Source organism: Mytilus galloprovincialis, chromosome 10 (genome assembly GCF_965363235.1).
Source record: "Mytilus galloprovincialis chromosome 10, xbMytGall1.hap1.1, whole genome shotgun sequence".
Classification (NCBI taxonomy): domain Eukaryota; kingdom Metazoa; phylum Mollusca; class Bivalvia; order Mytilida; family Mytilidae; genus Mytilus; species Mytilus galloprovincialis.
In genome coordinates, this window is record NC_134847.1 from 66,104,138 (window position 1) to 66,126,861 (window position 22,724).

At 34.8% G+C, this 22,724-nt stretch overlaps 1 long non-coding RNA gene across 1 annotated transcript; it reads left to right on the forward strand.

Annotated features, from left to right (window-relative positions):
* Positions 1 to 17,291: 17,291 nt before the first annotated feature.
* LOC143048149 (uncharacterized) lies at positions 17,292 to 19,928 on the forward strand. The gene is made up of 3 exons (XR_012969752.1): positions 17,292 to 17,454; positions 19,190 to 19,351; positions 19,880 to 19,928. It is a non-coding gene; the product is annotated as an uncharacterized LOC143048149 (long non-coding RNA).
* The last annotated feature ends 2,796 nt before the right edge of the window (positions 19,929 to 22,724 follow it).

Genomic DNA, 22,724 nt, shown 5'->3' on the forward strand with positions numbered 1-22,724 from the left:
TGATTGCCTAAAACAAAAACTTGATGCTCAGTTGCATATTTCTCCAAAATGTTCTAATTATAAATATATGTTAGATAATTTTTGTCTGCAATTTTAGTTGTGCAGACCAATTCCAAATGTTTACAAAAAATGTATAACAAAAAAAGATTAAGTAGCCACAACTTAGCTATAGAAAATGGAAGATTTTATGGAATAACAAGAAATAATAGAACATGTACTTTTTGCAAAAATGATATAGAGGATGAGTTTCATTTCATCCTCAAATGTCCACGTTTTCAAGGTTTTAGAACAATTTACATTAAGCCATTTTATTGGAAAAAAAACGTCGATGTACAAACTCATTAAACTGTTGAGTACTAACAATGTAAAAGAGATGTGTAATTTAGGTAAATTTATATTTTAAATTAGATCTTTTAAGCTTAGACCTGAAATGTTAAAATAATGTTTGTTTATAACTACAACACCTTCTGCTATTCTGTCACATAGTCTGTGTTGATGTATGTATTATATGTATTATTGATGTTGATATAATTCAAATGTATGCCTATAGTTTATATAGACTTTGGTAATAATATCAGATTATTACATGGCATTTTTCATATCGCATGTATTATCAGCCCAAGGTTCAATATCAGCCCAAGAGCCGCATGGCTCGAGGGCTGATGTTGACCGAGGGCTGATAATGCATGCGATATGAAAAATTACATGTTATGATCTTTTTATCATATGCTTCAACATGAAATGGAGAAAAAAAACAACAGATTAATATATTGTTCCTTTTACGTGTTCCAGTAGTAGGGACAACGTACGTCCACCGGTAACCCTTCCAACGCTTCTTCTAGTTCTGCGTCGCTCATGGGAAGTATGTCTTCGTCCGTGTCGTATTCGGAGGTATCCTCGCTACTGTCGAGCCTCCTCGCCTTGGAGATCCTTTCCTCCTCCTCCCTGCTGCACGCATGCTCCTCCAGTCCGCGGCGGTGTACAAAGACCAGTCCGCATTCTTCGCAGGCGATCAGATCGTTCGTGGTCGTTTCTTCCGTTTGGGTCGTCTCCTCCTCCTCTCCTGCCCCCGTCAGGACGTTCGTGCGCAGTCTCTCCGTCTCGGGGGTCTCCGGTTTGACGTCGACAAGGAGATAACCGTGTCGTCTTCTCGTGGCCTCGTCGAATTGTCGCAGGAAATGTTCGGATCGACCCGGGTACATCTGTCGTGCCAGGGTGGCCACGGGCTGTCGATCGATCGGATTGTCAAAGAGGACCATGTAATGACAGTTTCTTCTCTGGGTGGGGTCCTTTCCAAAATACAGGTTCTGGTAGATGGCGATCACGGAAAGATTTCGATGGTGACTTCCTTCGGTGAAGAGATCGTTGATGCGGGTGTCTTTGCTGGCGAGGGTCATCAGATCGTCCAGGACCACCATGTTGCGCACTCTCGGATCGAAGAAGTCGTCGCTCTCCAGGTCGGCGGGGATGCCTCTCACAAACTCCACCGGCGGGTGCACGCCGTCTCGTACGACGTCGTAGAGGGGTTGCCACCTCTTGTACAGCCAGATGATTCTCTGCGGTGCCGGTTCGCACATCGCTTCCGCTTCTCGGAGGACTTTCGCCACGAAATGCGTCTTGCCGCAAGACGTCGGACCCGAAACGATCATAGTAAACGGGTGTCGAAACAGGAACGGACCGGACGGCGGTTGTTCTACCACCGCAGGCACGGGCGGCGGCTGTTCTACCACCGCAGACACGGGCGGTGGCGGCGGCGGGGCGGCGGCGGTATTGTTCAAAACTTTATAAGAAGGAGAGAACACGGGCTTCATCTAATCATGGACGAGTTTTATTTATTCGTCAATAGCGGAGACTCGCTCGATCTCTTTCCCGAGAATAGGGGAGGTCAGTTCTCAGTACGTTTACCTCGATCACACTTAACAAATGGAACGTGGGAGTGTGCCCTATTGGAAATGACGTTCGTGCCTACTTTCGAAATACCCACGCGCAGGGTCTACCTATGTTCCGACGTGGTGAGGGAAGAATCGTACGTCAGAGACACGTATTTACCACTACTTCAATCCGTAGCAGTGCGACGGGACGAGACGATGGAAGTCGTCTTCGAGAGACCACTCTACCGCACGACGAGAGGAGGCGAGGTGACACTATTGGAAATCACCGTCAGAGACGATAGATGACGATCACGTATTCTGCTTGCTGCATTTTAGAAAAAAAGTTATAAGAGGATAGCGGATTCGATTTCGAAGTACATGTATAAACATGGAATGTCCTACCTGCCATAGACGGTTTTCCAGGAGAGATGTCATGTTGAGACATTATCGCAATCAGCATGGTAATGGGGATACGCCGCCGCCGCCGCCGCCCGTGTCTGCGGTGGTAGAACAGCCGCCGCCCGTGCCTGCGGTGGTAGAACAACCGCCGTCCGGTCCGTTCCTGTTTCGACACCCGTTTACTATGATCGTTTCGGGTCCGACGTCTTGCGGCAAGACGCATTTCGTGGCGAAAGTCCTCCGAGAAGCGGAAGCGATGTGCGAACCGGCACCGCAGAGAATCGTCTGGCTGTACAAGAGGTGGCAACCCCTCTACGACGTCGTACGAGACGGCGTGCACCCGCCGGTGGAGTTTGTGAGAGGCATCCCCGCCGACCTGGAGAGCGACGACTTCTTCGATCCGAGAGTGCGCAACATGGTGGTCCTGGACGATCTGATGACCCTCGCCAGCAAAGACACCCGCATCAACGATCTCTTCACCGAAGGAAGTCACCATCGAAATCTTTCCGTGATCGCCATCTACCAGAACCTGTATTTTGGAAAGGACCCCACCCAGAGAAGAAACTGTCATTACATGGTCCTCTTTGACAATCCGATCGATCGACAGTCCGTGGCCACCCTGGCACGACAGATGTACCCGGGTCGATCCGAACATTTTCTGCGACAATTCCACGAGGCCACGAGAAGACGACACGGTTATCTCCTTGTCGACGTCAAACCGGAGACCCCCGAGACGGAGAGACTGCGCACGAACGTCCTGACGGGGGCGGGAGAGGAGGAGGAGACGACCCAAACGGAAGAAACGACCACGAACGATCTGATCGCCTGCGAAGAATGCGGACTGGTCTTTGTACACCGCCGCGGACTGGAGGAGCATGCGTGCAGCAGGGAGGAGGAGGAAAGGATCTCCAAGGCGAGGAGGCTCGACAGCAGCGAGGATACCTCCGAATACGACACGGACGAAGACATACTTCCCATGAGCGACGCAGAACTAGAAGAAGCGTTGGAAGGGTTACCGGTGGACGTACGTTGTGCCGAAGAGTTACCCGCAGACATCTCGCACCGACCGATGACCTATGTCGTCAACACGGATACCTGCGATGGACCGGGGAAGCATTGGGTGGCGTTTCACTTTCCATCCACGGGACCGGCAGAATTCTTCGATTCACTCGGACGTTCTCCGGAGTATTATCATCGTCGCTTCAGGAACGTGCTCATCGCCAATGGACCTCAATACAGATTCAGTACGACTCAAGTGCAACCGGGATCATCCGATACGTGCGGACTCTATTGTGTACATTTCGTGAAGATGAGATATAGAAACATTAGCATGGAAGACATTGTGAAAGATTTTTCCCCTAGTGACTTGATGAGTAACGACGACAAACTGCTTGCATTGTACGAATGAATGTAATAAATGTATATGAAACTGACATCTGCGTTGGTATTTTTTTTTCTATTTGCCCCGAACACGATACGATTAATCGGTGATTGACGTTCACACCTTGAAGAGTTGCCTCCCTTTTTTGTACCAGAGTTCTTCGATATGATCATGTGACCTTGCCTCGAACGTTGAATTGTCAATCCAAGAGAGAGATATATATACAGAGTTGCTTCCCTTGTTTTGTACCAGAGTTAACGTTCCTCGATACGATCACGTGACCTGTTGTCCATATATGGACATGTGTTTTATTTTGATGTTTGAGTGAAAATAAAGTTTTTACCAAATTTGGTCATAATTTCCATATATGGTCATAGGGTATCTGGTCGGTTTCCATATATGATCGTGTATTTTATTTTGATTTTTGAGTGAAAATAAGTTTTTTTACCAAATTTGGTCATGATTTCCATATATGGTCATAGGTTGTTTTGTCGATTTCCATATATGATCATGTATTTTATTTCGATTTTTGAGTGAAAATAAGTTTTTTTACCAAATTTGGTCATAATTTCCATATATGGTCATAGGGTATTGTGGTCGCTTTCCATATATGGGATTCATCATATGGTGGTCCAAGAGTCATAATCCGACATCAGGTGCTTCCGTTTTGATATATAGCCCGTATTATCATGTAGTGAGTCATGCCCTGATCTTGCATCCTGATGATTCATGGTCGCACCGCGTCATGACCAAATATGGACGGCGTGCATTCGGTATGACTCATCTTCCTTACTTACACTGACGTCATTAGGGCTAGTATATGCCCATATATCATATTGGGGGCGGGGCGTGCGCATATGACGTCAGCGCCCTAGCGCCCTGTGTTTTGGGGGTGCATCAAACTGATCCGTCTCTACTACTTGTTCCCAAATAGAAATTCAAAGAGTGAAAAGTTCGCGGACGTCGGACCCCAAATTTAGGACATTAGATATGAAATCTTTTAATATGCCTCAACAGAGAAGAAAAACATTTCAATATGGACGAATCGACAACAAAAATAAAAAAAAAATCAAAAATATACATAATGAACACTGTTTGGAAAAGTCAACTTTTTCAAATTAACTTTCTAAATTATGTTTGAAACTTTAAAAAAAAAAACGCATTTATTTAATAATTTGTTTGTTTTTTTTTGTTTTTTTTTATTATTATTATTTTACTCAATATACTTTTCAGTATCCAAATAATTGTTTTGTACACTACTTTGTAATGTTTTTCACTGAAAACGTAGCATTTAGGTGTATTTCCCGGAATATGCCGAGTATCGGCGGAATGCCATGCGATAACGTTACGGAAAAGCATGTGATAACAATCGAAGCATGTGATTGACTTTTCATATCAGCCCGCTAAGCACCAATTCGAAAAAATATGGAATTTACGTTAATTTTATGCTATCATCATACAGTAAAAATCACATGTTATTTAGTCTAAGTATATGATAAAGATATTTATCATATACTTAGACTAAATAACATATAAATTTTACCGTATGATAATAGCATTAAATTGACGTAAATTCCATATTTTTCGAATTGGTGCTTAGCGGGCTGATATGAAAAGTTTATCACATGCTTCGATTGTTATCACATGCCTTTCCGTAACGTTATCACATGGCATTCCGGTAATACTCGGCCAATTCCGGAAAATACACCTCAATGCTACGTTTGCAGTGAAAAACATTACAAAGTAGTGCACAAAACAATTATTTGAATACTGGAAAGTATATTGTTTAAAATATAAAAAAAATAAAAGTAAAATAAAAAAAAAAAATTATTCAATAAATGCATTTTTAAGTTTTTCTGAAACATAATTTAGAAAGTTTCTTTAAAAAGTTGACTTTTCTAAACAATGATCATTATGTATGTTGTTGAATTATTTTTTTGTTGATTCGTCCATATTAAAATGTTTTTTTTTTCTCTCTCTCTTGAGGCATATGATAGAAAGATTTCATATTGAATGTATCAAATTTTGGGCCCGACGGCCGTGAACTTCAGGAACCACGTAAAAGGATCAATAAATGAATCTGTTATTTTTCTGTACTGTTGAAGCATATGATAAAAAGATCATAACATGTCATTTTACATATCGCATGTATTATCAGCCCTCGGTCAATATCAGCCCTCGAGCCATGCAGCTCTTGGGCTGATAATACATGCGATATGAAAAATGCCATGTAATAATCTGATAATATAAGTACAGAGTCAATTCAAATTGATATCACCAAAAACAAACCAAACAGTACACGTTATATTCATAAAGACAAATAAAAGAATACAATAACACGTTATTAAGATGATAAACAACGTCAGTACGCAAAATCTATACTTCAAAATCATCTTGTATTATTTGTGATGATGACACGGAATATTACCAACAAGATCTTGGTACCTCCCGCTGAACTTTTTAGAAAAAGGACAAGGCCGTTCTTTTGACATACCTCTTGTTCATCAACGTTCTGTTCTGACACTGGTGACGTTTTACAAAGTCCGAATTGGTGCTGCAAGCTCTTAAATACCGAATAAGTTGGGAAATGTATATCCCATATATGCAGGTGAAGTACACCGTTGGTATATTGGTACTAAGTCGGGGGAAATTGATAATTTTAAAATTAAAATCGTCTCGTTTGTGAGGTATAAGTCTAAAAATTAGGCGGATGAAGCCGTGTCTGTTGTTTTTTTAATTACTAGTTCTGGTAGATATATTAATGGAACCCAATCAGAAAAGGTCGGAGTGTTACAAAAAAGAACATCGTCAATATATCTGAAAGTGAAATTTAATAACCTGGCTTCTTTGATTTTCTTGTTTTTGACAGGTGTCTGAAGGAACTCCGATTCATATGAAAAAAGGAAGAGGTCGGTAAGGTGAGGCGCACAGTTCGCTCCAATATGAATGCCGACAATTTGTTGGAAAAGGTCTACCTCCAAATTCAATAAATATGTTGTCAATACGAAACTCCAGCATACTGATCACTTGTTCCTCTGTGTAGCATGTTTTATCCTTTTGATTTCTATTAAAAAATATACCTTATGGTATTACACAGTAATAAATGTATAGCATATATGCTACTAAAGCTACTGAATGATAGCATTTGTCATTGGATTTTTATTAATGAAGAAAAAAATACTTATGTTATTTGTTTGTATCAAATTTTTGTGGGCGACTTTTGTTATTGTTTTAATTTCGGCAAATCGTCGTTCTTGTGCTTTCTTTACGTTAGTCATGGTACAGGTTGATAAGATGTATTCAATTGATTAATGAGTTGTTTACAAAAACACATTTGCATATTTACGTGCGATATTTGATTTTTGTACTGGTAAATAGACCTACCTTTTTCGAAAGTTAAATAGGACCATTCCAAGGACGTTTCATACATAAAGTTTACTCTAACATCATACGATACACTTTGACTGTGATGATGGATAAAAGAGAGTCATTGACCAGAGCCAATACCGGACAAATGAAAAAGATTTACTATCCACATAGTATTCAAATAATTATTTAAAAGGATAAAACAAATAGGGAGCAGCCATTTAACATCAAAGGGGATAATGGTTATTTGTCCGAGCTAGAAGATTTTTTTTCTCTCAACGCTATCAATCAAATAATTTATTTCAAAATTTTATTTAAGGTATGTGAACAAACAGATTTGGATTCATTACAATTTTTTGTCACCTTCTTGGCCACAATAATTTTTTTTTTTATCAAATTGGGGAACAGAATATATTTTTATTAGGCAAAAACATAACCCCGCCCTCTTCGTTGAAGTTAAAGGGTTCTTCTCGTACTCCAGTTACAAATGAAATACATGATTATATGTATTAAACAACCCGACCAACTATGACAAAGGTTATACGATTACATAAAGGAGCAAGTCTTGATGGGGCTACTAAATGAAACACAAAACAGAGAAAGTCTGGATGTTAAAATATAAGCAAATATAACAAAGAAAAAGATTGGAAAATAAAGAATAAAAACGAACACCTGTTCAAATTGGTGCCTAGTAGCAAAGTAAAATTCTAAACCCATACAATGCCTTCTACAACGATTGTCTATCGACTCCTTCCTAAAACCATTGTATTTGTCCTCTATTTGTATATGTGTAATATTTACCACGAGAGACTAAGCATCATTCAATATGTAAACGAAAAAAAAATTCAATTTTTCTCTGGAACCATTAAAATTATGTCTGATGAAAGTGCGCAGTCAATTTGTACAATTTTGATATATTTGACATGTATTCATTTAATCAAAACGTAAAAGCTGCTATCGTCAGTGGCGTAGCTAGGTCATTTTTACGTGTACGCCCGAACCTCGGTAAGGGGCCTGAATGCCCAAGCGGTTCCAGGCCAAGAAAAATTACTTGAAGTTGATAAGCAGGGACAAGCCTACGGAAGTTTTAGAGTAATAGAGAATATCATAAAAGTCCTGTCATTGAATACACAGCAATACCAACATTTTTATACGACCGCAAAAATTTTAATTTTTTGGTTGTATATTGCTATCACGTTGGCGTCGTCGTCCTGCGTCGTCGTCGTCGTCGTCGTCGTCCGAATACTTTTAGTTTTCGCACTCTAAGGGAGCTACCATTTAATTTTTATGGGGGGGGGGGGGGCTAGGATGAAATTTGAAAAAAATAGGCAGGACAGGAGTTTTGAGTTAAAAAAAAAGGCAGGATGAGACATTTGCAAAAAAAAAAAGTCAGGACGACAATTTATGTAAAAAAAAGTCAGGATAAACTAAACAAAAAAGGCAGGACCGAACAGAGTGAAAAATAAAAAGGCCGGACAGAGATTACAGCTAAAAAAAAAGGCAGGACAAAATTTTTCCTCCTAGCCCCCCCCATAAAAATCAAATGGTAGCTCCCTAACTTTAGTAAAAGTGAATAGAAATCAATGAAATTTTAACACAAGGTTTATGACCACAAAAGGAAGGTTGGGATTGATTTTGGAAGTTTTGGTCCCAACATTTTAGGAATTAGGGGCCAAAAAGGGCCCAAATAAGCATTTTCTTGGTTTTCGCACTATAACTTTAGTTTAAGTGAATAGAAATCTATGAAATTTTGACACAAGGTTTATGACCACAAAAGGAAGGTTGGGATTGATTTTCGGAGTTTTGGTTCCAACAGTTTAGGAATTAAGGGCTTAAAAAGGGCCCAAATAAGCATTATTCTTGGTTTTCGCACAATAACTTTAGTATAAGTCAATAGAAATCAATGAAATTTTAACACAAGGTTTATGACCACAAAAGGAAGGTTGGGATTGATTTTTGGAGTTAAGGTCACAACAGTTTATGAATAAGGGGCCAAAAAGGGGCCCAAATAAGCATTATTTTTGGTTTTCGCACCATAACTTTAGTATAAGTAAATAGAAATCTATGAAATTTAAACACAAGGTTTATGACCATAAAAGGAAGGTTGGGTTTGATTTTGAGAGTTTTGGTCCCAACAGTTTAGGAATAAGGGGCCCAAAGGGTCCAAAATTGAACTTTGTGTGATTTCATCAAAAATTGAATAATTGGGGTTCTTTGATATGCCGAATCTAACTATGTATGTAGATTCTTAATTTTTGGTCGCGTTTTCAAATTGGTCTACATTAAGGTCCAAAGGGTCCAAAATTAAACTTAGTTTGATTTTAACAAAAATTGAATCCTTAGGGTTCTTTGATATGCTGAATTTAAAAAAGTACTTAGATTTTTAATTATTGGCCTAGTTTTAAAGTTGGTCCAAATGGGGGTCCAAAATTAAACTTTGTTTGATTTCATCAAAAATTGAATAAATGGGTTCTTTGATATGCCAAATCTAACTGTGTATGTCTTAATTTTTGGTCCAGTTTTCAAATTGGTGTACATTAAGGTCCAAAGGGTCCAAAATTAAACTAAGTTTGATTTTAACAAAAATTAAATTCTTGGGCTTATTTGATATGCTTTATCTAAATATGCACTTTGATTTTTGATTATGGGCCCAGTTTTCAAGTTGGTCCAAATCAGGATTCCATATCAAGTATTGTGCAATAGCAAGAAATTTTCAATTGCACAGTATTGCACAATAGCAAGAAATATCTAATTGCACAATATTGTGCAATAGCAATTAATTTTCAATTGGAGTTATCTTTCTTTGTATAGAATAGTAATTGATAATATATGTTGGAAATTTGCCAGACATGACTATGATGTCATTTTCAATTTTATTTGCCAATAACTTTATGTAAATAACTTCATTGGAAATTTGCCAATATAAAATGTTGCTGATGAAGCTTTTTTTCCTTATCTTATCTAAAATGTTTTTAGATAATGTATGTTGGACATTTGCCAGACATGACTATGATGTCATTTTCTATTTTTATTTGCCAATAACTTCATGTAAATAACTTCATTGGAAATTTGCCAATATAAAATGTTGCTGATGAAGTTTTTTTTTATTGTTTTATACAATAAACAATGTATATTCACTTTTACTACCAACCAATCTTTACCATTCAGTGATAACAAGCACTTTATTTTACATTTTAATATTTTATGATGTATTTAAAAGAGTAGTTATTGTTGCAAACTCCATTAGAAATTTGAATTGATATCAGTTTTGGAAAAAGGGAAACGGGGATGTGAAAAAAAAGTGGGGGGGGTTTAAATTTTTCTCATTTCAGATTTCATAAATAAAAAGAAAATTTCTTCAAACATTTTTTTGAGAGGATTAATATTCAACAGCATAGTGAATTGCTCAAAGGCAAAAAAAAACTTTTAAGTTCATTAGACCACATTCATTCTGTGTCAGAAACCTATGCTGTGTCAACTATTTAATTTTAGATTTAAAAAGTTTGAAGAAATCTTTAATTGATTTGTAAAATCTTGACATTTGTTTTGTGTAAAAAAAAAACATGTAATGTCAAAAATTTGATCACAATCCAAATTCAGAGCTGTATCACGCTTGAATGTTTTGTCCATACTTGCCCCAACTGTTCAGGCTTCTACCTCTGCGGTCGTATAAAGCTGCGCCCTGCGGATTACCTGGTTTAGATTCAATATAATTTATTTTTGTGTTTAAAATCTATTTAGAATGATTCTAATGACGGTCATTGGTTTAAATTGGAGTAAACGTCCAAACCAGTTACCTTAAACTATGATTAAAGGGAGCCGTGGATAATCTTCAATCATTACCGAAGCAGTATGCGTGGTCTTTCATTTAGGATTATTTTACTTTATGAAAACAAGATGGATCAATCGCAGAAAAGTGTTCTCGACTTCTTTCGTAAAATGTTTTCATCTGAAATTGAACCTAGCAGAGCGATGGCTCCTACATCTGTCGATCTGATGTAGCAACGTAACTAGATCTTACAAGTATTTGAAAGCTTGCAATATGTTACTAAACGGTGACCAGATTGTCTGACTGAAATCGCGCAAAAAATAATATAAAATACGGGAAAACTCAATATATATAATTTCGTCATTATGCTCTGGATACTCGTTTGAGCATAAACAGTTTTTGTCCAGCTACCAAAAATTTCACAAATGTTTGACAAAGTTATTTATATCTTAAAACTTAAACAACGTAATGAAATCGAACCTGCATATACATAGTTATAATATTGGCACTGCCGCCGAAATTTACGATCAAAATATAGCTCGCTTTCGCGACATAAATGTCAATGGCTCGACAAAAAATGAAAACCACATATCGAATCTTAGCTCATAATGAATTGCTTTAAAAAAATAAAGGAGAGAGAGTATAGAATTAACGGTAGATTTAGAATTTGACAGAAATAATATGAAACTAATTTTCGTCACAGAGACTTTTATTCGCAATTACAAGCCAGTGAAGAAAGAATTAGAAGGTTGATGTACTGTTAACCAATTCCTTTATTTTTATTTATATGAAAATATTTTTTTTTTTTTTTTACCAAATTCAAGTGTACGCCCGGGCGTTTTGACGTAAACGTAGCTACGCGCATGATCGTCAAGTTGTTATTCTTACTGACAGTGCACAACTTTTCAGAAAGGGTAAACATGTTGACGTTTAAACCATTATGTCAGCGAATGTTTAGTGTATGTATAGTTCGTGATACCACATTAACAAAATTTAAGACTTGTTTTAGATAACATATAGCATTCAGAAGTCTCACGTTATTGTACGTGAGTTCAGTCAGTTACAATCGACATGCCGAACAAAGTGTGCTCGGATTCTATTTTAGAGAGCATATAGTACAATTTCATAATATTTGAACCTCTTTAAAAATACTCTGAACACCTTAGAAACGTCGCACGCAACTGGTGTTACTTTGGTGAAATCACGGACAAGACACATTCATCTTATTAATTTTTAAACATAAAAATTGATATTATAAAGTGTTGTATATCATTTTAAAGCTTTTAAAATCTTCTTTCAGATTATTGCAATTTTGTCTATGTAACAGATCATTTTCATTAATCAAAACTCAATAAAACCTTAATTTTGCAATATGATTTCCTTGTCCCGCGTTACACTTTTAGTTTTGTGAAATTCTGAATACCGTAAAAAACATATAATTTTTTTGACCAAACGATATAAAAGTTTGTCTAGAACAAGCAATTCATAATTGGGCGATGACGTAATGTCGATTTTTTTCTCTCGAAAAGACGGAAATATGAAAAAAAGGGATCAAGATGATACAAATTATGTGTCCCATGCACGAAACGTTGCCGTAATTTTTTTTAAATTGACCCAAAAAATGGAATTCCAGAGCAATCCCTTGTCGAAAGTAAACAATTCTTATACTAGTATTTTGTACAAAGATCACACTTTCGCCTCATGCAATAATCAGGAATTTTTAAAACAAATTCTTTTTATTCTAGTTGAATAGCAATGTCCGACATTTTGTCCCCTTCAAACCAAATTAAACGTAGGGTTACGTTTTCTGTTTTTTCATGATGTTTATTTAATACAGTGCCATTCGCTACATAAAAAAAATTTATAATGGATAAAAGTACAAAAAATTATCTCTATTTTGATATTAAATTCCCATAAATTAAAACTAATATACGAGATATCAGATAAAACTAAAATGTCCGATACAATGTCCCCACATACGATTTTGACGTTATTTAATAAAAAATAAAGAACGGAACGTCTAATTGTCATTATTGCGGTTTTCACAGACGATTTGGAAAACGGCTTTTATATTTTGTTGCTTAATAAGAAAACTTTAAAATTAAATATTTTAATGTTGAAGCTCTACCGATTCATAGAGGAGGGTGGGGAGAGAGATTTCCTAGCGGAACTGAAGTGTTTTCCGGACTATGATAGTTGGATCCGCTATGATACAAATTAATAGAAAAAAAAACAGCTATAATAATTGTTCCCGCTAATTCCCTTGCATATATTTGTGCAGAACTGCCATGCTAGATATGCCGTAGTCCTTTCGCCTTGACATTCTGGAGTGCAAAAATGAGTGCATTTGCAGTGCATAGTTTATCCATAAAAAAAAGAAATCGATTGCCTTTATAATTAAAATGTATATAAAACAAATGGTTTTAATTCAAGTTACTTTTTTATTTTTAATTTGTTAATAAAACTATAGCTTAACATGTTTTATCTAATAAAAAAAATCAATTCTTTCTAAGGAAAAAAATCAATTCTTTCTAAGGAAAAAAATCAATCCTTTAAAATTTATTGTAAAAAGAAACAACATGCATTCCAACGTTTTTATTTTGGCTTACGTCTTTGAGTGTGTAACGTTAGGTGACACCAGTATCGTGCGACGTTTCTTATTGTATCAACGTTATATAAGAGGCTTTTGGTTTAAAGCATTATCCTAATATGACGACATGTGTGTGTGTTTAAATATGAAAGTATGCAAGGGAAAATATACTAATAACAACCAATCCGAATATTTCACATGAATATAGTATGTAAACCAACAAATTTAAAGCAAAATAAAACTGTCCTTACATATCTAATGGTTTCACTGTACTTGGCATTGCAATAAGCATAAAACCACCTTTAATACTAAAAAGTGATTTTGATACACTTAAGAATAAAGAAATTATCATTCAAAAGGTAAAAGTTTTCCAGTCCAGTCTAATCCAGTCAAAACGTCCAGTCCAGTCAAGATGAGGTCAAGATAATACACTTTGTCGGTTTATTCTGACTATTTCACCATATCTTATTTTTTCAAGTTCGGTTAAATATCAAGAAAATTTACTGTTTATTTAAGTTCCCAGAATTTTAGAGTAAACAAACGAAATTGGGTTGGATTATGTTGTAGCAACACATGACTAATTTTAAAACAAAGGTTAACCCGGGTACAAACTGTGGAAATTATAGAGATGGGTTTACATAAGAGTAAAATGTGATTCATTTGGAAGTCGTCAATCTTATTACAGAAAATGGTGTGTATTATATTTTTTTACGACTGTATTTCACAAAACAGGATATTTTTGTTTGATCAAGGATCTTAATATCTTATTACATACATCAAACAGCTTGTTTGTTTATTTTTTTTTTCAACTTTGCCATATATGGAGGGATAAATCATATAAAGTAACTTTTTTTATAATTGAATGATTTATGCATAACCTATTTTATCATGTCCCCTTACCTCATTTATGTCTTTTCTTTTCTGAAGCATATCATAAAAGCTACCTTCAAATATCAAGTTATCCGAAAATTCTAAACTATAGTTTCCTTTTTGTCACACATGAAGAATCTATACAAAATCTGACATTCATTTTGAACAACTTTGGCGTGAAAAAAAAACCCTATAACCAATACCTTTTATTATATTTTTGAAAACAACATATGGTAATAAACTACATTATGATAATGATTATGTCAAATCATTACAAATTATATCGACTTTAATTTAGACAGCATTTACCTAATTACTTTTAATGTTCATATGAATTTAAATGTCTTTTCCTCAAAAGTATAATTTTATTCAAAAGGTAGGTATAAGTTTATTAAACAGAGGCGGATTTAGAGGGGGCCCGCCCCCCTTTTTCTGGAAAAAAAAGATTGATTTTACAGGGAATCACTGAAGCATGACCGGATCGGGCCCCCTCTTAGACAGTCAGTGGGCCCCTACTTAAGAACATATCTTGATCCGCCACTGTTTACACTATTATGTTTAAATACCTTAACCTGGTTCAAGATACTAATAACTAAGTACCTACGCGCTCAGCTGCATGTACATTTCCAATACAATACAATACAATATTTTATTAACGTCTCACCTTTTACAAAGCAATACATAACACATTGATTAAAACAAATTACACATATGTAAAAGCCATTCATATAGAATTATGAGAGACGATTATTTACACATTCCAAACAAATTTCATACCGCTTAAAACATTAAATATATATATATACTAAAAAAATTTAAAAAAAATAAATTAAAAATTAAAAAGAAAATAAAAAAATTAAGAATATTAAAAAATAAAAAAATAAAAAACAAGCAAATACAAAACTATCTACATGTATATAAAAATCTACGTCTCCTATCTAAAATGTCTCTGCAGGTTTTGGCACACAAACGTATATTGTTAACACCACCTAGAATCACAGATAGCTTATCTTGACTAGAAAAATTATCAAAACCATCAATATTTAAAGTATTAAAACAACTGTCCCTAATATCATCATACAGTGGGCAAAATAAAAGTACATGTTCTTCGTTTTCAATGGAATCAGGACAGCAAAAGCAAGTTCGTTCTAGCAATCTTAGGTTCTCGTATCTCCCGGTCTCGACGCGGATTGGCGCTACTCCACACCTAAACTTAGCGTAAGCACTTCTGTACGATGTTGGCATGTTCACTTTAAGGTATGACTCAGTCTCAAAAGTGTTTTTGAACTGTCTGTAGATTCGTAGCTTGTTTTGTATTGTATTATGTTCTAGACCAACAGCTAAGAACTTTAAAGTGTCAACATTAATGTTACTCATTGTACATACGTTCATGTAAAAAAGATATTACGAACCAAAGTACTAAATAAAAACAAAAGTGCAGAAAAACATGTATGCCCAATAATAGCTCGTTTTTTATCTGTCCTTATGTCCATTTAACATGTAATTTTCTCCCTCTATTGCTCAGGGTTAAGGTAAAAGCCACAGGTACGTAAATGGGCGATATCGCGGGTTTTATGGAATTTTACATGCCACAAGATTGATTTGATTGTTGTTTACTTAACGCCCAAATTGGTGGCATATATTTTATACATGTTCAAGACGAGAGAAAAAACTAATAATAACTAATAATAATAACAATATGTAGGTTCTGAAGGAGGTCGTCGACGAAATGTATACTGCAACTAGAACACTGGGCTGTTATTTGATAGGGACTTAATGTATGGCTTGAAACAAGCCACCTACATGTATATGGACTCCTAAAAGAGATTGTAGCAATGGTTCTTGACTCTTCAAAGACAATTGAACATTATATGTTAGAGAAAGTACACTCGACCTATAAAACTAAGTATATCGCAAAAAAATACTGGTTTTACTTTGAATTGCCTTTACTCAAAATCTGTAGAAGAAGAAAAAAATATATGCAAATAAAATTTCCGTTTTATTGATAAAAACTGTAACCCGCGAATTTTATTGATGCCAGTATATATGTGCAAATAAAACAAATACAAAATTATTTTCTGTTAATTTTGAGGTCACAGTATCCGCTGTATTAACCGGACTAACATGTATATCAGTCACGTCAATCTTTCTTTTGACTTTAAAAGTCACCGAGTAAAAAAAAAAAACAACGAAAACTTGTCGTTGTTTTTTTTTTACTCTGTGACAACAAGAATTTGTATAGTAAAATCTTATTATACAAAAACATGGTGCCAAGAAGATTCTACAAAAAGGCGAAATTGGCGGCGACCACCCGGCTCTTCAAATTGTATAGACCTATCAATAAATTAGAAATTTATTTAAAGAATTGATAGACAAAATTTCGAAAAAAAAATAATGTATAGTCTTTTGGGCCAATATTTATTTATATCCTATTACATTAATTTGTATTTCTATTTTTCTGACATTTATTTTGCAATATATTTGAAATTATAATAATAAGAAAATATATTTTTTGAAAGTGAAATCGTCAATTTCTTTATCGCTTATATTTTTAATTATGTCTTATTTTTTTTAAATAGGTGACTTTATTTTGAACCCCTTTGCATTATCAAAAAAAAAAAAAAAATAAGAATAATTAAGTTTTTTTATCAAATAGATCTTTTGAAAGCTTAAATATAATTAACCGCCTTTACAACTTTATTTCACTGGTAATCAGCGTTGCTCAAATTAGGATATAACAATCTAAGTTACACGAACTATAATCTATTATATTATGTCACAATGAATAATAAGGGATTTACAATGTTAGCTATCTATAGGCATTTATATTTGTTTGTTAATCTACGATAGGTAAACAAAAATGTCTGCCGCGAGCCGACTTGTTGGAAAATCCCCATTCTTTATATATTATATCAAACTGTAAATATGAACCAATCAAACAACAGGGTTTACTAGTTTCTTTTTCGTGGACTTTGGACTTATCACTTATCACGCATGCATGTTGTGGGATTTGTGTTCATGAATGAAAACATGATGAAATCACTCATTTTACAACTGTGTTCATTGCAGTTCAAGGGTTATTGTTGTCATTATCAAAACCAAGATCGGTTCTGTTAGTTTGTTTATTATTGAAAAGACATTTGACGTGTTATGTTACAAATGCAGATGAAATAATTATTGGAATTGATATTAGAGCAAAATATACCAGGTAATTTATCTAAATAATTAACAACTGAAAAAAATGGGCATAATATTTTTTAAATGTATAATGCAGAAAAATCATATGTTTATATGCATTTTCAACATAAAAGATTTAAATAAGCAGTTTGAAGATGGTGAGGAATTTTACATTGCTTGTGTTTTGAAATTCGCAAGACAAGTTTTTCCATTTATTTTTATCACTCGTTTATGGCATTCTCAGTCAAATCAAAATCATTGAAATACTCATAGATACGCAGACAATATTTTGATTTAAATAATGAAAAAAAAAAATCAATCCACAAAAAGGAAAATTGGAAACAATGGGTTCAATACCTTGGAATTGTATACATATTTAAATATACGATTCCTTGGTTATACACACACGTGTCGATATTAATCACAATTATGATTTCATCATCCCCAGATCTGTATATTATATTTGGGTAAATAAACGAAAATAAATTAATATACAGCTGATCTTAGACATGAAAACAACTTTTACTTTGAAACATGTAAACCTGAAATGACATCTATTTTATTGTTTACCATATCTTAATCATGCATTTACTTGTTAAATGTTCACGTGAACAGAATAAATGACCTTCCCCCTGTAGATATTTACTTATATTTACCGGTATAATAAGATCATGAATATGCATTTCTGTTCTAAAAATAGTTTCAAGTTCAAGTTCAATATGTTATTGTCAAGCAAAACCGTCTTGCGCAGACAGAATCACTTTTGGTACAATGATTTGCTACCGCTTGAATAAAACTCTTATTTAAAAAGAGGAGAAAGAACGAATATATATTAATGACTATATAATTTGTAACTGACATTGAGACAACTTTGTCCCGGGCTAGAATAAACATATTCAGTGATCAGTATTCGTCTTCTTTCCGGCTATTTTTGCCATTCATGTATTTATTTCATATAAAAAGGAACGTTTATAAAAGCATTTTATCATAGTTTTGTCATCAATTATTTTGAACAGTTTTTTTTTATTTACAATTTAATTTGGTTGAAATATAATAAGAATATAAAATAACAATGTACCACAATACTAAAAAACAGAGTCTGATTAAAAAAATATAATTAAAACAGACGTCGTTTTATACTATGAAATCCCAGAGACATATAATTCAATTATATGTCTCTGGAAATCCATAGTGAATATTCACTGAAAATACTTTTGGTCGTTTACATTACTTGTGCCAAAAAAAAATCACAATTCATTATTGTAACTTTAGAATCAAATCAATGTCATAAATGTACCTTTGTCAAATGTGTCTTATAATTGATACAATTAAAAAAAGACTACGTTTCTAAAATCTTTTTATCAAACAAAGCATGTGTTTAAGATTTAATATGATAAATTTTTTCAAAAATGTAAACCTCAACCCTGACCTCGAGCTAACATTACACAATAGGTATTAATCATCTAACATGAATCGTCAACGTAACCAAGGACATAGATAAGCACAAGTTTGCAGTTACAAATATAGAATTATTGATGTACTTTAATGGTAATTTATGTTTTATTACAATGTTGATACCAGTGTCAAAGGCCGTGAAATGACAGTTATATATGCATGGCCTTGAACGTAAATACAGCCAGTATAACGGCTGTATTTGCGTTCAAGGCCATGCAAATATAACTGCCGGTATCAGTATTCAAGGCCAATTTAAAGTGCAAGTGATTACGGTTATAAATATATTGAAATGCCTGGTCTTTTCATTTCAGAAATGACTTCCCAGCAAAGAAGACCTGCTATGGTTAGTGAGTCTGAAATGGATGGCTGCATGAAGGGCGTAGTAATGCTTATCATTTGTGCATTCTATGCCATACTGTTATTTGTAACTGCTGCAGTGTGCTCATTGGTATACAGAGGAATTAAATCGGGATGTAAGTATAACATTGTTATTTAATTGATATTCAAGTACTGTTTTAAATGGATTTTGAAAGCACAAGATTGAAGAATTTTTTTTTTACAAAACTAATTATTTTGAAAATTAGAGACCGAATGTGTTCAATATATGTCCCAATAGTGAATACTAGATTAAAAGATAATTGATTATTATAGGTTAAATACCAGTTGCAATGTATTCTGTGGCTATTCGTGTAGCTCACGTAGTTCACGGAGAAATGCACGATAATAATTTATTAATTATGATGTTATGTCCGAAGATTACTGATAAATTGGTTGTTTGATGTTTGCTTAACGTCCAGTGGCAAATACTTCATGCATGGTCAGGACGATTTTATATATAGTTATAGAAATTAAAAAACATACACATACTGTAGTTCTGTGCAGTGTTTTTGTTCTTTTTGGATATTGTATTTTCTTTTTTTATTCATGTAATGATTTTTTTTTACTTTAATATACTTTGCTAAATAAAAAATAATTACAACACACGTTTATTTATATTTCAGTCTCCGAATTGTTGACACATACACAGATAGTTGAGGTGAAGAAAGAAGATCGATATGATTACAACCACAATAGTGTACGACCATTAAAACATTTAAACATTGGGTCCAAGTGAGACTGTCAAATACTCATAAAGTTGAATCTCAGGGACCAATTTATGTGGTTGTTAAGTAATGGAAGCATACTAACTCACTTTGACGGACCAGACATCAGAACTGCGTGTCTACATATTGGATGGGACCAACATCCGAAAAGATTGCAGAATAAACTGCACGCACGTGTTTAGCATGTACCATCCAGAGATGACAAGCCATGCATGTAAATCTACATATGTTTTCATTACATACCCGGTAAAAATCTGCATATGTTTTCATTACATATCCGGTAAAAGATGCACATTAGTTCCAGTAAATACATCGAAGTATTTATACTTATAGCTGAATGCATGTATCGTTGTTTGAATAGTTATTCATGTGAAGTATGTGCGCATAACTGAACTGAACATATTGCATTTGTGCCAAACTCACCAACATTTCTGTTTAATGAATTTGACGGATAGGGCGATGCTTACATGGACTTCGATTTATACAATAGCATGAACAGTTTGAATAGCCCATCGGATTTCAATGGAATGAATAAGAAAGATCAGAAGAGTATAAGATTGAAATGTTTTTTTCTTATTCTATTTTATAGAAAAGAGGTTGCTTGTTTCTTGTTTCTATACAAGGTTTACTCTGCCTCACTTGTATAGATTGTGGCTTTGAGAGGTTAACACTGCCACACTTGTATAGATTGTGGCTATGTGAGGCTAGCACTGCTACACTTGTATACATGTATAGATTGAAAACATTGTAATGACATTTATTGTTATATTTTTTGTAATTGTTATCATTTTTCTCGCATAGCGAGTATTGTTATTTATTAAAAGTAAAACATATTCCTTTTTTTAATTTTTTTGTTATACATGTGAAAACTTGAAAATATGAGGTATACATAAAAAAAAATGATTAATAATCAACTTTTTAGCAAGATAACAAAAACTAGTCCCTATAAGTGATCACAATATAATAGATATAAGAAGATGTGGTATGAGTGCCCATGTGACAATAATCCACGTCACAATTTGTAAAAGTCAACCATAATAGGTCAAAGTATATCCCTCAACACGTAGCCTTGGCTCACACCGAACAACAAGCTATAAAGGGCACTAAAATGACCAGTGTTAAACCATTCGAACGGGAAAACCAACAGTCTAATCTATATAAAAAAACGAGGAACAAGAAACATTTATGACCCAAATCAACTAACGAAAACCACTGAACAACATAAAGCCTCGTTATTGTCAGCACAGTTGAAAATAACCTCAGTAATCTGCTATATCAAGGTAGTCAATTTTTCTTGGAGGACTGAACACAGGCACTGGTCTCAAAAAAGAAAATCCTATATACCTTAATATAACATGTTATAATAAGGTATATAGAATTTTATTTTTGAGACAAGTGCCTGTGGGACAGAATCACCGATCTTCCCGGCAGGAAAACGAGTCAACAAATATAGTAGTCGTACGCAACTAACCTTAAGGGGTAGGGAAATTTTACGCGGCAGACTAGTAAGCACTGCAGATGATCTACATTGACATAGCGACCACAGTGGCCCGTTCTCTACTACAGAATGTTAGAATCAAAATCAAATACCGGTACAGTGGCGGATCCGGAAATGTCCATTAAGGGGGCACTGCCTGCCTAAAAGGGGCCAGTTTTAGAATCCAAATCAAATACCGGTACATTGGCGGATCTAAAATTTTACATAAAGGTGACAGGCACTGACTGCTTAAGAGGGGCGTTCCGCGCAAGTCATGCTTCAGTGATTCCCTATAAAAACAACAAAAATTTTCCAACAAAAACAGTGGCTAGGGCACCCTGAACCCCCTTGCAAATCCGTCTCTGTGGTATTTGAGAAATCCTTAATATTGTTACGTAGAAAGACTAGGATCAATAAGTTTCAAATTTGGTAACTATTAATAGGTAAATATCTTAATTAAGAACACAATAGCAAAACTAAAAAACTAAATAATCTTATAAATGCTAGTCTAAATTCAATCAGTCGGTTTATAAGCAATTGGATATGTCAAGTATATGTCAGAATTTCTTGTACGCGTAAGTAGATTTCCATTAAGTTCGACATTGCGCTGACGTACGGTAACCTGTTTAAGACTTGTGGCCGTGGGACGTCAGAGAGCAGTCCTTGAAGAAAACTTCGAAATTTCGACCGAGGACGGGTGGCAAATTCTATCTAAGTAGAAAAATAGACATCATTCGATTACTTTTTCATTTTACTCAAGTACAACGAACATGTTACTGTTAAACGCCGTGTAATACCATGTAGCACAATTTTAAAGCCTTAATTTAGCGACATATTTATATTTTAACAAGGAATATCGATATCCCGCTATTTCCTTACAGCAAATGCAATCATGGGAGCTTATACTGTTATACGTTTGTACAAGATGGGCAAATATCGTTAATATATGCAGGTCCCTCGGATCATATGTATGCATAAAGGCCAACAAAATGAAATGAAGGAGCAAATACAGAGGCGGATCTAGGGGGTATTCGCCGAACTATAACTGGAGCGGACCCTCTTAGACAGTCAGTCCCCCACCCCCTATCCCTTTATAAAAATACTGGTCCGCCACGATACTGTCAGTTGGATGGAATCATGAGATTCCGTTTGAAACGAATTTCTTTATAATGGTCAATTATACGGTAAAAGGGGGAAAACTCTTAGTTTTAACTAACTTCCATCAAACCTGTATTCATATATATGAATAAGAATGTTCTATGTTCC